This window comes from Tamandua tetradactyla, chromosome X (genome assembly GCF_023851605.1).
Source record: "Tamandua tetradactyla isolate mTamTet1 chromosome X, mTamTet1.pri, whole genome shotgun sequence".
NCBI lineage: Eukaryota > Metazoa > Chordata > Mammalia > Pilosa > Myrmecophagidae > Tamandua > Tamandua tetradactyla.
Genome location: NC_135353.1, coordinates 169837031 through 169852003, shown reverse-complemented (window position 1 = coordinate 169852003; position 14973 = coordinate 169837031). Strand labels below are relative to the sequence as shown.

The window sequence follows — 14973 nt, the reverse complement described above, 5'->3', positions numbered from 1 at the left end:
ATAAGTAGTACTTTGGGTTGATGGTACTTCAGTTAAGAGGTGGCCCAACTGAATCAGGATGAGTCCTTCATAAACAGAATGAAATTCAGACAATAAGAAAGAAGCTGACAGTGAAAACTGGAAGAGAAGGGAGAGGTCCAGAGAGGCCGCCATATGCATTACCATGTGACAGAGGAGCCCAGGAGCAAGGATAACCAGCAGCCTGCCCCAGAGGCCAGTCTTCAGCAAGACAGCAATACCTTTGTGAGACCTTGATTTGGGCATTTCCCTAGACTCAAAACTTTGGACATAAAATCCCCATTGTTTAAGGCCACCTGCTACATGGTATTTGCTTGAACAGCCAACGAAACTAACACAAGAGAGTACCTGGAATATTTTTTTGACAAGAAATCCTTTTCTAATTTTGTTAATGAACAGCAGCCATACTATTTTATGGAAGGCACTTTGGGGCATGCAGCACTCTGGAGATTCCCAGTAAAATTATGAGCAAATGGTGCAATTGCCATCATTTTCCAAAATAATTCTGCAAGTTCTAACCAAAATGATAAATAAAGGTAAGGAACAGTGATAAGCACTGGTAACATTAGGATGAAGGAGACAAAATAAAGACATCACTGCATGTGTGATTGTCTCACCAGGGGAATGGAATTTGGAGAATAAGCTTAAAAAATTAGAATGAAAAACATTCATTCTAATTGCAAGAAATTATTATGCAAAGATATTTTCATATATACTAACATAGCTAAAAAGAAAAATCATAAATGTTCGAGTAATAGCTTTAGGAATTACAGATGACACATTGTATAAAGTATGTAAAATTATGAGACATAATAGTCATGGCTATATTTGGAAGCATTCAGTATGCCTGATAAATACAGTCTGTTGCAAATTAATAGCTCTTAAATTTATGACTTTAAAATACTCAATGAGATTACTGATAATTGAACACAATCATTCTAATATTTTGAAAAATTAAATATGCAAGTATGGAAAATTTTGGCTAGAAGAGGCTCACAAAGGTTTTCAACTCCCATATTATTTATTGTATTAATAATTTCAATATGGTAAAGCGTTTCTTTTTGAAGAGGTACTGTTAAGAAAAGATTCACAAAGAAAAGAAAGCGATAACTCGACCTCTTCGAAATCTCATCTTAGAACAGAAGAGACATTGAATTAAATATTTCTACCTAGGAAAGTAATGAAATACTAAAGGGGCTGCTTGTTCAAATGTACAAAATGTAATGGATGATAATATGGTTCAACATATATTTATTCATAAGGATCCATTATATATACACCCACACAGAACATAGCGTCACTCAGGAATCAACATATAAATCAGAAAAGAAAACTCACTGTAGAAGCAGAAAAAGAACCAATGCTGGAATAATAAATCAATCCCATCTTTGTAAGTGAGGAAAAGAAACTCAGGGGGACATAATAAGATATATGGCAGAGAAGAAAGAAAGATTTTAAGAGCTTTGTCATTTCCAGGGTAATACACGAAAGGAGCTAGACACGAAGATATTTCCTGGTTGCTTATTTTTGAATTCGTGAAGTAAACCAAAAATGTGCAAAATGGCGGGCTTCCAGGTAGAAAACAGAAATAGTCTGTCTACAATAATTGATGCCCAATCTAACACAAGGTCGCTTCTGTGACAAAGGTTTATGCAGACACCTCCTTCTGGTCTGATCTGAGTGCCAGAGGCCCCAGCGTGTGGGAAACTGGGATAGCCCATTTTTCAAAAGAAGCCAAAGAAATCGATCAGGCAGAAGGAAAATGCTAAAACAGGCACACAGATAAAATAGGAGAGGAAAGACTCCCGGACTCTGGGAGGGCAAGAGCTTTCTTTGTGGTGGTAGTTTCTAGCCTGCTCCCAGTCACAGGAAGGGCCAGCTACTCCGGTCCAGAATTTAGGCTCTGGTCTAATTTGCTAGCTGCCAGAATGCGATATACCAGAAATGGAATGGCTTTTAATAAGGGGAATTTTTTAAGTTGCAAGTTTACAGTTCAAAAGCCATGAAAATGTCCAAACTAAAGCAAGGCTATAGAAAAGTCTAATCTAAGGCATCCAGGAGAAGATACCTTGGTTCAAGAAAGGCTGATGATGTTCAGGGTTTCTCTCTCAACTGTAAAGGCAAGTGGAGAACATGGCCATGTCTGCTGGCTTTCTTACCTCCCCAGGGGCACATTCCTTCTTTATCTCCAAAGATCTCTGGCTGCCTGGGCACTCATGGTTCTCATGGCTCTCTTGTGGTTCTGTCTCTCTCCAAAGTGTTTCCTCTTTTAAAAGAGTCCAGTAAGCTAATCAAGACCCACGTGGAAGGCGTGGAGTCACATCTCCACAGAGACAATCGAATCAAGTTTCCAACCTATAGCGCTCAATAGGAATTAAAAGAACCCCACAAGATTGGATCATGATTAAAACATGGACTTTCTAGGGTATATAAATCCTTTCCAACCAGCACAGACTCCAAGATGTCTTCATGAGTCTTAGCAACCCGCGCGGCATGTTGGTTGGTTTGTGACAAGCTCTTTAGGAGGCCTTTGGGGTGATTCAGAGAAGCAAAAATCTCATTTGCTTTAGAGTTCCCTGAAACACTAACTGCAGATGATACTGGATCTATTAAGTTTTGATGGGAAATATTTGCCAATGAGTCCTCAGGGATGGTATTTTCAGAGATGAGAATGCTAAGAAACTATAACCATCCTGATGTATCTAGGAAAAATTCATATGAAGAATCATTCCAAATAAGAAATTAAGCAGAGTTAAGCTCCATTAAGCTCAAGAATAAAGGACAATTAAAGGATAGGCTAGGAATATTATGGCATAGAAGAACTAAAAATTATACATAGAATTATTATTTTAAATATCATTATAAAACAATATGAGAACATCAGATAAACATTATTTGCAAAAGGAATATAGGTAAAATAAAAGTATAAGGAGACATGCAGAAACCCAGGTGCTATTTAAAAATAATTTATAAAATGTCAGTGGATAACAGGAGAAAGTAAAACAATGATAAAATGAGAGCCCACAGATTATTTTACAGAGCTAGTTCACTGGAGAATTTCAGGTCAAATAATCTTTGAAGATCTTAAAAATAGCCACTGGTAGAACTTAGGGTGTATGATCGTGATTATGCCCTATATATGAGGCTGGGATGATACTGAATTTATCAAGAACTTTCTTGTTTTCCATTTCATTCACCAAAGTACCTGAGGCATTTCTCAGAGCTGCTTAGAAAATATTTATGAGCATGATTCCAATTAATCCAATCAAGCATTCCTTCTCTTGTGGTTATGCAAAATACTCATGTTGGAAACAGAGTATGGAGCTTAAAATCCAAGGGTGGAGAAACGGCAAGGAATCTCCTTTATATCCCTTCAGAGTCACAAAATGCTTTTATAGGAAGATAAGTCAAGGTTTCCCACTATCCAATTTATTTTTAACTATTAAGATAGAGGATGCAATAGTGAACTCAGGAAGACCCACTCTTTGCCTTCATGCAGTCAGTCAATCTCCTGGAATGCTTGGCCTTTAATGGAATAATCACACCAAAATTTAAAATTCTAACCATGACAATGTTAACCCTGTATATGGTTCCATTTGCATATATATGTGTTCATGTGCATGTATGTATTTATGTGTATATATGAACCATGTTGACCTTGTATAAGCAGGTAATCAAGAAGAGGTGCTCTAGAGAAGTGTGTGAGCTATGAACTGAACTGGGAGTTAAGGAGAAAAAATGAAGAGACATAAAGAAAATAAACTCAGAAAAGAAGAAGGTTGCCTGAGAAGACCATGCACAAGCTGTCACTTAATTTATTTGTGCCTTAGTTTACTCACCTGTAATGCGAGGAATGTGGCATCACCTCTTAGCATTTAAGACAGTTTGGTGGGTGGAATGAAGTGATCCATGCACAGCACTTATCAAAGTGATGCACTCAATGATGTGGGTTGTTATATTGTTATAGTTCAAGGAACAGAAGCATGGAGGGCAAGAGAGAGCTTGATGCAAGCTGATACCAGGGCTTGGGGCAGTGTCAGACATGGGCAAAGCTCTGTGGGCTCTAGTGGGTTGAATAGGGTCCCCACAAAATTCATGTCCACCCAGAACCTCAGAATGGGACCTTATTTGGAAATAGGGTCTTTGAAAGAATAATCAGTTGAGGACCTCAGGATGAGATCATCCTGGGTTTAGGTGGACCCTAAATCCGATGACCCTTTTAAGAAAAAGAGAGGTCATGCTGGGATACTCTGAAAAGAACTACTGTGAAAACTGAGGTACGGTTTAGAAAGATGCATTTACAAATGAAGGAACAGCAAGGATTGCTAGCAACCATCAGAAACTAAAAGAGAGAGACATGGAATAGATTCTTCCTCAGGAATTCCAGGAGAAACCAACATTCCTAACACCTTCCTTTTGGCTTTCTGAACTTTAAAACAATAAATTTCTCGTTTAAGTAATTAACTTTGGCAGCCTCAGGAAATTAATACATGGAACAGGTAAGAATTGGGAGAAATGATGAAGTGGACATACTCTAAGGTGGTCCCCCAATGAGTGCTGTCCTTCTATATTTTCCACTAACTGAATGTGGGCTGGACCTGAAAATATGGTGGAAGAGTCTCTCCTTGATTATGCTACATTACAGGGCCAAGGTGATGGGATTCCACTCCCTTGGTTTGAGTGATAGTTAATTACATGAGCTAACTTGTCATGGTTATGGTGCCCAGTTTTTTGGTCAAGCAGGCAGTGGCCTGATTTGTTACTTTGAGGATATTCCATAGACAGATTTGTATCTGTAGTCACTTGATTACATCTTGGCATGGTTATGGTGCTCAGTTTTTGGGTCAAGCAGGCAGTGACCTGATATGTTACTGTGAGGATATTCCATAGATGGATTTGTATCTAGTCAATTGATTACATCTATGGCTGATTGCATCTACAATTAACAAAGGAGATTGCCTGCAGTAATATAAGGCTGAAGGGAGAGATTCTCCTGCTGGCCTGGAAGAAGTAAGATGCTGTGTGGTGAGATGGTCTGAGAAAGGGCCAAAGAGCATGAAACTGCTGGCAGCATCTGGGAAAACTGAATTCTGCCAACACCTGAATGAATGTGGAAGCTGAGATCAAGCTTCAGAAAGAAATCCAATGCAGATGACACTTTGATTGCAGCCAGACGGGATCCTAATCAGAAAACCCAGCTAAGTCACACCTGGCTCCTGACCCATAGAAGCCATAAGATAATAAATACATGTTGCTCTAAGCCACTATATTTGTAGTAATTTGTTAGATGGTGAGATAAACCTAACAGAGATGGGCAACCATGCAAGTAGATAAAGGGAGATGACATCCATTTACATCTATTCTCTCACTATCTATGTTTCTTAAATATGGCAAGGCATCGGCTAAGCCAATTCCATGAATTCTCTTAAATTACAGGTAAGTGAATACTGTGAGGTACATGAGGAAGGCAGGAAATGAAGGGGAGGGGAAGCCAGTACCACAGACCATCTGGGGTCCAGCAGGCTGCTGAAAGCATTCGGCCTGCCGCCAGATGTCCTCCTGCAGAGCGTAGGCTGGACCGGGGAAAGCATTCCCGTCTGTTCAAAACACACCACATGGGCTGTCTCCATTTCCATCGGCCAAAGTGCTCAAAACAGAACAAAACAGTTGTGTGTTTTTTTTAATTGGTGCGCTTCTTACATTTGAAATTAAAGCCCATTTTGGAATGAAAGGCCACAACTCATTCCAGAAAGTAGCAATCACTTCTAAATGTTTAAGAGATAAGAGAGAATAGAATGAACGTTATTTCTTAAATGCCTACAAATTCCAAATAAGCCTTTGACATCTCAAATCACACAATTTTTCCGAGAGGCAAGCAGCAGCTGGAATGTATTAGAGTCTTCTCTTGTGCTTTGAAAACCCCTCTGCGGTGTTTCTTGATTCTTGCCTGCTGCCCCTTTGTAATCCCTTGGCAAGAGTTTCGAACACCGTACAGGTCATTCTCAGCAGGAAGGATGGCCACCACTCTCCACGAGGGATCAGAAAGGCTGTGAAGACCTGGACCGAGATGGAGGAAGTTGGCACTGACCTGCCTGCCAAGTCCAGCTTTTGCCCCGACAGGACGGGATGCTTCAGTAACCAGGCAGCTTTTCCATGCATCCTCACACCAGGTCTAGTGCAAGCATGGCCCACCTACCGTGTGAAGTCACCGGCAGCATGACTCTTTCACTTAGCAGCCTGTGAGCAACCTGGGAAGACTGTATTTCCCCACGGTTTGGCCCTGCCGCACACCAGAGCACCAACACTGGCTCCCAGGTTTTCAGAGCTATACAGCATGTACGAGCAGGTTAGCGGGCTCCCCGCCACTCTGATGGCACACAATCATTGCACAGATGATGGCAATAAAAGGTGTTTTAAAGGTCAAACCTCTATACTTACAGGCGGCATGTGATTAAACGCTTCCATCTAGAAAGATGGAAGACTCTGATTAACATCATCTCATTGCTGGAGATCATTTAGAAACAGTACCACATTTTCTAAAGACATTCCATGAACATAATCCAAATTAACTCCAGTTCCTCAAAAAAGGAGTCTTTCTTTGCTTGGCACCATGTTGTACATATGAAGCTGTCATATGCATTGAACTAAAACACCTTTTAAAAGCAAAAATATTCCATTTCGATTGGATTCCTTATTGCTATGAAAAAGTGGCATCAGGAAATAATTGCTTAGTTACCACATATTGTTGTACAGGCATTTCACCTGGAATTCTGCTAGGCTCAAACACTTCCTTCTTTTATCATCATTCTCCAGCAGAGCTGCCTCTATAGCCCAATGCTATTTTCAAAAATAAAAACGGCCAATCATGATACCCAGTGAACTTCACCGGCTACCAAAAAACTCAGTAGGTCCCATGTACTATTAGCACGACTTAGGAAGTACAGATTCTTTCCAATTAATACCAGTATGGCTGCCACTTAGTAAAGAGGAAGTCAATACAAAAAACAATTTTTGGTTTTGTTCCCAAATTAGAATCTCCCATGTTCACTGGAGGAATAAGATAAATTGCATTCTAAGATTCATCATATTTAAACATAGATCCAAAAATGTGTACGCTTCGGCTCTAAACTTCCTGTGATAATTTTAGAATTCTGGGATCAAGATAAAGACTTGGAAACAGCAGAAAAGAAATTAAATTTTGAATGTATAACATTACAGCTATTCCAGACCAGCTAAAACCACTGGGGTTCTGTTCATTTGCAAACCACTGAGCTTACCATGTGTGCTGGTTTGAATTTGTAGTGGACCCCAGAAAAGCCGTGTCTTTCATTTTCATTCAGTATTATTCAGTGGAACTTTTTAAATTATCCATGGAGATGTGACCCACCCAGTTGTGAGTGGTAACTTTTGATTACATATTTCCATGGAGATGTTTCTCCATGCATTCAAGGTGTTGTTGCTTACTGGAGCCCTTTAAGAGGGAACTATTTTGGTAAGAGCTGCAGAGCCTAGGCAGCTTGGAGATGAAAAGGAAAACATCCCTGGGGGAGCTTCATGAAACAAGAAGACTGCAGAGAAAGTTAGCAGATGCTGGTACATTCACCAGGGGCCTTTCTAGTTGAGAGAAAAACCCTGAACCTCATCGGCCTTCTTAAACCAAGCTCTCTTTCCCTGGATGCCTCAGATTAGACATTTCTAAAGCCTTGCTTTAATTGGGACATTTTCACAGCCTTTGAACTATGGATGTGCAACTTGATAAATTTCCCCTTTTAATAGCTGCTCAGTATATATATCTAATAGCTGTTCTGGTATATCACATTCCAGCAGTGAGCAAACTAGAACACCATGAAGTTAACAGGAGGAAAATCTTCAGTTTTCCAATAGCCATCACCCCACAGCCCCCAAGTTTGAGAATGGTCTGAGGTAAACACTTCCTCAAGCATGGAAGGGGAGTTGGCTAGCAGCCAAACACCTCACTGAACAGCCCAACTTCTCCTACTTCTTAGATGACCTAGAGTTGGCCATTTTCCCTCCTGCCATCTTGGCCATGGCCATTGTAACGGAAACGTCAGCACTCCAAAACCAGCCCAGGGGAAGGGATTCATTGGCTCAACTCCAATTTAAGTCATGTTTACTAAGTAATGGACTCTGTCTTTGCCAACTGCCCGTTGACATTGTTAAACTTTTCAAATGCAAACACCATAATACCATATGCAAGTTACAGTATTTATAACCTATTCAAATTCTATTAATTCAAAATGAAGAGTTGTCATGCTGTGAGTAAAAAGCTATATTTTCAGTGGACAATTTCATGCTGTGAAGTTGGAGGAGTATGCTCATTTAATGAATCTTTTCCTAAGAATTCTAAGACAAAGCAAAGGGCAATGTCATATAAGTGATTATATTTACTTTCTTTTGTTTGGGCTGAAGGAAGAAGAGTCAGCCTCACTCTCAGAATTGCCTGGAAACGTGTTAATTGGACAGCTAAATGAACGTGTGTAACATGGACTACAGCTTTGAATCCAAATAATTAGAAAGAGATGACAGAAGACAGGGCAGCAATGTATTAGTCTCTTTTAGCCAGATATTATGAGTTGACAGGCTGAGAAGGCTGGTGGAGACTGGGAACAGTTCACTGTGGAAAAAAATTCTATTTATGAACCTAACCTAAATGGCTCTGGATAGTTTCAAAAAATTTCACAAGTCACCAAGAAAACGGAGAAGCAGTCGCTATGGATAAATCTGCAGAAAGAAATGGATAGCCTTTTCAACCAAGCAAAAGCCATCAGTCATTAGGTCAAATTCCTGAGCTACTAGGAACTGGCTTTGACGATGCTATGAAGATTTCTGAAGATGCAGATTTAATGAAATGAAGCAGTATAGGAAAATAAAAACAGAATAAGTTACTTAACCTCTACAAAGCATGTCAGCCATGGTGCTGATTTTGCAACATAAAATTTATTTGAATAAATAAATCATACCATCACAGGACCCTCTTTGCAGAGATAAAGTATGGCACAGACCAGTTTCATAAAAATGATTGAGAAGCATGCATATGCTGTAGTTTAACTGTCTAAAATAAACAGAAGGATTTTCCCAGCTTGGGGAGCTGTAATCTGGTAACCTGGTTATAGGAGAATGGATTCAAATTGCTGTCTAAAGGCAGTTTAATTCCTCAGATTCTGGAGCAAAGGGTACAAATTGCATTGAGATCGCAAATACTTCTTGATCATACCAAGGCAGAGATGTCTCGAAGGACCCCTGGATGAAAACTGCAAAGCAATGAAAACCCAAAAGATGCACTGAATCATTTAAAATAAAAATTAGTGAATGCCAAATTAATATCTATTCAAGAAGACTAAGTAATAAAGTGCCTCTCTCTTTCATATTTGAAGATCATTGAAAAGCACATGTATTACATGTAAGGGTCAGGGTCAGAGGTTTTATGAATTCTTTTTGATCACCGCTATAGACCATCAGGCTCATTTAGCCTGATGAATCATCACTTAGGTTCAAGGTTATTATCTTAATAAAATCTACTGATTTTGTTCTGATAATCAATTGTAGGATGTGACCTAATGGAAGATGATACATGCATTGACAGAACCACTTAAAAGAAAGAAACAGATACTTCCACATTAGTAGAACGGGTAGTGAAAATCAACACAAAGAAAATGTTTCCAGATGAGTCAAATTTACTCACACACCCACCCATAAGATTTTAGTCAGAAGCTATATTAAGGGCCTACCTAAAAATATCTCTATGTAATAGGCTTGAACAATACGTCATCACAAGATAAAATTTGAATAGACTAAGAACATGTAAAACACTGAAATACAACAAAAGGATATAATAGTTGCACATAAATTGTCCAACAAAAGACAAATCATATGCAAATGTACTAAGAAATGATGAATATGCAACTATGTGATGATATTAAGAATTACTGATTGCATATGTAGAATGGAATGATTTCTAAATGTTTTGTTAGTTAATTTTTTTTTAATTAATAAAAAAAGACAAATCATAGGGCTTTGGCTGAATTTCAGGTGACATTAATTCACTGGAGTAAAAATAAACCAACTTCAATGAAATGTTAAAATATGTACATACAAGTTTATTTCAATATAAATTATATGATAAATAAGCAAAAACTCATACAATAATGGAAGCATAGATAGCTTAAACAAAAAATTATATTTTCATTGTTAAGACAAATTTTATGTTAATTTTTAATGTAGACAATTTTGATAAACACAATGAGTTCAAGATTTTAAATCTGACTAAAATGTAAAACAGATATTCTCCAAGTTTTACTACAGATAAATATATAAGCCTATAAAAAGCAATTATCTGATAAAAACAAAGAGAATAATATAGGGGATACAATAATTATTTTAAATCCCGTTATTTAGGGATCTATTTGCTTATTTTGGAGGTATATAAAAATGATTAAGCTTTCAGTTATTTTTTTTATTTTTAGCATACAATACACAAATGAGACATAGTTTTTAAGGGAAATCTTATCACATGAGTTATCAAAAATATATGGGGGCGGGCCACGGTGCCTCAGCAGGCAAGAATGCTTGCCTGCCATGCCCGAGGACCCGGGTTCGATTCCCGGTGCCTGCCCATGTAAAAAAAAAAAGATGGAGACATGAGATAATACAGAGCTCCATTCCTCCATAAAAAAAAAAAAATTTTTTAAAAAATATATATGGGATGAATATGGGGCAACTTTATGCATTCCATTTTTGCTGTATTTAAAATCATTAGATGATTTTAAACATAACATTTAAATTATGAGCACTGTTAAATCAGAAATTTTATCTTTATGTGACATCTGATAGTTTACATCAACTACATAAGCTGATTAAAAGTAATTAAAGACTTACATGTAAGCATGCAACAAAACATTATATAGATTTTCTATGATGGATATTTTCAACTTCAGTACAGAATGAATCATTAAAGATTTAATATACGTATAATCTACAAATATCCAACTTTTGTCCTAATGAACGATGAAATACTGAATCACAGAGATATTTTAGGTGATGAAAACAGAAGTAATTCATATGAAACGACTGATCAAAATAAATTAGATTTGGAGAGGGGTTCTAAAATTTGCCTTTGGGATTTTTAGATTGCTGCAGACTTAGGAAAACAGGCTGGAGTCATGATTCGATATTTGGATTAATGAGAGAAAGGCAGTGAATGTGATTCCATTTTGTTTGTAGCTAAACTTCATCTCAGGGAAATTAAAATCCATCATCCAAGTCCTTCCATGGGTTAATCTCTATATTTATGGGGTCCAGCAATTCTCTCGTGGAGGAAGAGAAGGCAAAAACCATTTGTAGGGAAACTATCAAACTAGACCAATACTGGTTAGAGGCTAATGATACAAAGGAAACACAGAGCACCCCCTGAAGATACTTTCAGCCCACGCTGATGATGGTGCTTTCTGTAATTTTTCATTATTGCCTAAAACCCACAATCAGCACCTTAAAACTCTGTGTTGCTTTATTCTCTAATTGTCTACCCCTCACATCCTAGCAGTTAATTATACATTATCTTACTCCCTAATTACTGATTTCTTTCCCCAAACAAGACTTAAAGCTAACTGTGAACTGCATCAAGGTTTGTGCCCCATTTGTAGCAACTACCTGTCCTGCGTGGCACAATATATTCTCAATTCGTACTTTATGCTGAATAAAAATTAATCAAATTACACAACATGTATTGGGCTGTGAAGAAAGCCACTCAAATTCTAGCTGACATGGCAAAATATGATCTTGAACGAAAATGATGAGAACAGAAGCCATCCACTTATTTACTGAGAAAATGGTTTGCCATTTTCTGTTTCAACTACATATGATCAAGCTGTCATATCTTGTTTATTCTTTAATCAAACAAACTATTTTTTTCAACATTGTGCCAGGGCTGCGTCCTGAGCAAAGAATATCAACAAGAAATCTAATGTTTTACATCAGTCACCTACTTGATGCCTTCTTCTCCATCCTCTTGGGCAATAATTGAACAAATGATTAATTGTTCTTATTTCCGACGTTAATTGGCTGTGGTACCACTTTAATTTTGAAGAATACAAAAGCGTAAGTCTGCATCTTCCTGAGATTCACGGCTTTTGAATATATATGCTTTTATTATTTCTTATTTAAACGAATGTATACTTTGGGGCAAACTTACAAAATTATTTTAACTCCCACTGGAGGATTACATAGGAAAGAGGCAACCAACTCAATTTTCTTGAGTTTAAGATTACGGACACAAGCACTTAGAACTTTCCCTCCATCTCATTGTCCCACTCTTAATTTTAGGTTTTTGCCTGGCAAAATCTCAACTATTTAGTCCATACCTACACTTCTAGAGATGAATACAGATGAAAAACACAATTGCCTAACTGAAGCTCTTCTAGATGACTATTTAGATCCTCTTGCTCCCACTAAATCCCCAATACCCCCTTTACCTTCTCCACTGTTGGTTTATCACCTGACATCTTGCTCACTGAGGAAGCTTAAACAATCTGAAAAAGAATACCCTCAAACACCCACTTATCAACCATGATCAATTATTCATAAATTTCCCATCCTCTGTGCCTCCCTCTTTTCACTTTGGATAAATAGTAGAGAATCAATTGTGGGCCAACTCTTCAGCATCACAGCTCATTGTCTCCCACCCAGTCAATAACCAATCATCCTCTCTGCTACAGCATCAGATTATTTTTCCTCAAGAGGTGTACTGTATTACTCTTCAAAGTGTGAACCTCTCTATCCTAAAATTATGTAGTCTGCTCCATAAGCCAGGGTCCTGGAGTGAAGTTGACATGGAGAAGAGCCTCACCCCATCCCTGATGAACATGGAACATGAGAGAGAAATAAGCCTTTGTGGTTAGATGTCATTGCCATTAACATTTCAGGAATACTTGTTACACAGCCTATCTTCATCTAAACTGACTAATACACAACACATCTGGGTCAGCATACAAACATGCTGCTAGAACTTCCATCTCAAAAACAATACAGTTATTATCTCTTGGGTCTATACGTTCTTCCAACTAAAGCCTATTTCTCTGCTTCTTCATAAAATCGTTGCCTGCATGGATCAGTTCCAACTCCATTACTCCCATTCTCTCTTAAACCTATTCCCATCAGGGTTTTGCCCCCAACACCCCACTAATGACCTACAAGTTGCTCTGTCCTCAGTATGAATTAGTCTTGTCCTATTGGCATTTCACACAGCTGAAAAACTCTCTCTCCCAAAATGCTACAAAGCATATGGCTTACATGTGGCTCCCCTTTTCCTCACTGGCCGACTCACCCATGACCACTTTGAAGGTTCCTGCACATATATATGACCCCATAATGTTTTACCTTCTCAACCAAGACTATGTAGACTGCCACACCAAAAGTTGCAACCTCCCCAACAAATAGGATTCTCCTTATTCTTTTCTACTTTAGTCCGTAGCACATAGCATTCACCATCTTCTAACATAATACATAACTGAGCTATGTTTTAAGTTTATTCTCCATCCCCCCACCCCATATCCATAGGAAGTAAGTTGCACGAGGCAGGAATTTTATCTGTTTTGTACATTGCTGTACTCCCAAAGCTTATACTTGGAATATGATCGACACTCAAATAGCACTGGAAAGAAAGAATAGTAAAAATAAAATGTTTACAATATTGAAAGATGCTAATATTATTTTCAGAACTATATGATAGTATATGGAGATGTAAACCAGAAAACTGAATATTTAAAATCTCAGAGAATAAATTATTTGACAAGTCAAAATTTTAGGTAGCCGAGAGATAACATTTAAAGACAAATCAAGAAAACATACACAACGTGCTTCGCCAAATACAAAACCATTTGAGATGTCTTTGTTCCTCTGAGGTTGCCGAAGAATTACTCAGACGAGTGTTTACAGTCCTGCGGTGGCTTTGTCTACCTTCTCTTATTTGGTTCCTTGCTTTGCTCACTGGTGTACAACTATTCCATTTCGTTTTGTTTCTTCCCTATTTTGGCCCAATTTTTAGGTGTCATCAGCAAATCAGCATCTTCTCTGCACAGCCACCTAACAGTTGGAGAAGCTGTACAAATTATCAGGTTTTCCAGGAGTCGGTCTTTTATTTCTGCCACTCCAAAACCCTTGCATGTCTTCTCACTTCCATCCTTATAGGAACTTAAGCATCTTCTCACTCCCATCCTTACATGAACGGTAATGTCTCACAGCACTAACAGGCACTTGAAAAGCTGGGTCTGTGACTGCCAAGATCTTATCATAATTAATTCTACAAGACTGTAGCTCAACAGTGAATCTATAGCCCAGGGAAGGCTAGGATGATTATAAAACCCATCACTGGCTTTCAATAGAAAGCAGACATTTAAATCGCCTCCGAAGCATGTGAACCTTTGCTGTTTCTATCAGTCTGCAGAGGGACTTGATGAATTTTTATGGGAGCAACTGCATTCCAGGAAATACAGACATAAAATCGGGTCACCTTAAAACTGCGTAAAAAGGGGCAGATTGAGGTAAACACTGATATTGTGGCAGGGGAAAGAGGAGGGACCTTTGGAGGAATTGTGGGCATGCACATTTGTTTGGACATATTTGGAAAGGGTGGCCGATCATTTAGTGATGGGAGATGTGCCATGCCCAGCAGACACATGTAGAAATGTGGCACCAAAAGTAAAAAACATGAAAAGACAAGTGCACTGGAGAAGAGAAAGATGCAGTAAACACTTTGGAGTAAATACTTAAAAGTCGGTAAAGTTTAGACAACATAGAAAAATTAAAAAAAAGAAATTATTATATGAAATTGGACCACACAATTATCACGTTTATCATATTTTATCATCCAGGTTATTTGGGGGGGGGTTACTGGCAGAAATTTCAAGGTTCAATGGTTAAACAGTCAAAAGATCTTCCTAT

General features: G+C 38.2%; 1 protein-coding gene across 11 annotated transcripts in view; it reads right to left on the bottom strand.

Annotated features, from left to right (window-relative positions):
- The window catches only part of NLGN4X (neuroligin 4 X-linked), a 327716-nt gene that overhangs the window by 143068 nt on the left and 169675 nt on the right, over nucleotides 1-14973 (bottom strand). The gene's annotated exons all lie outside the window — the stretch shown is intronic.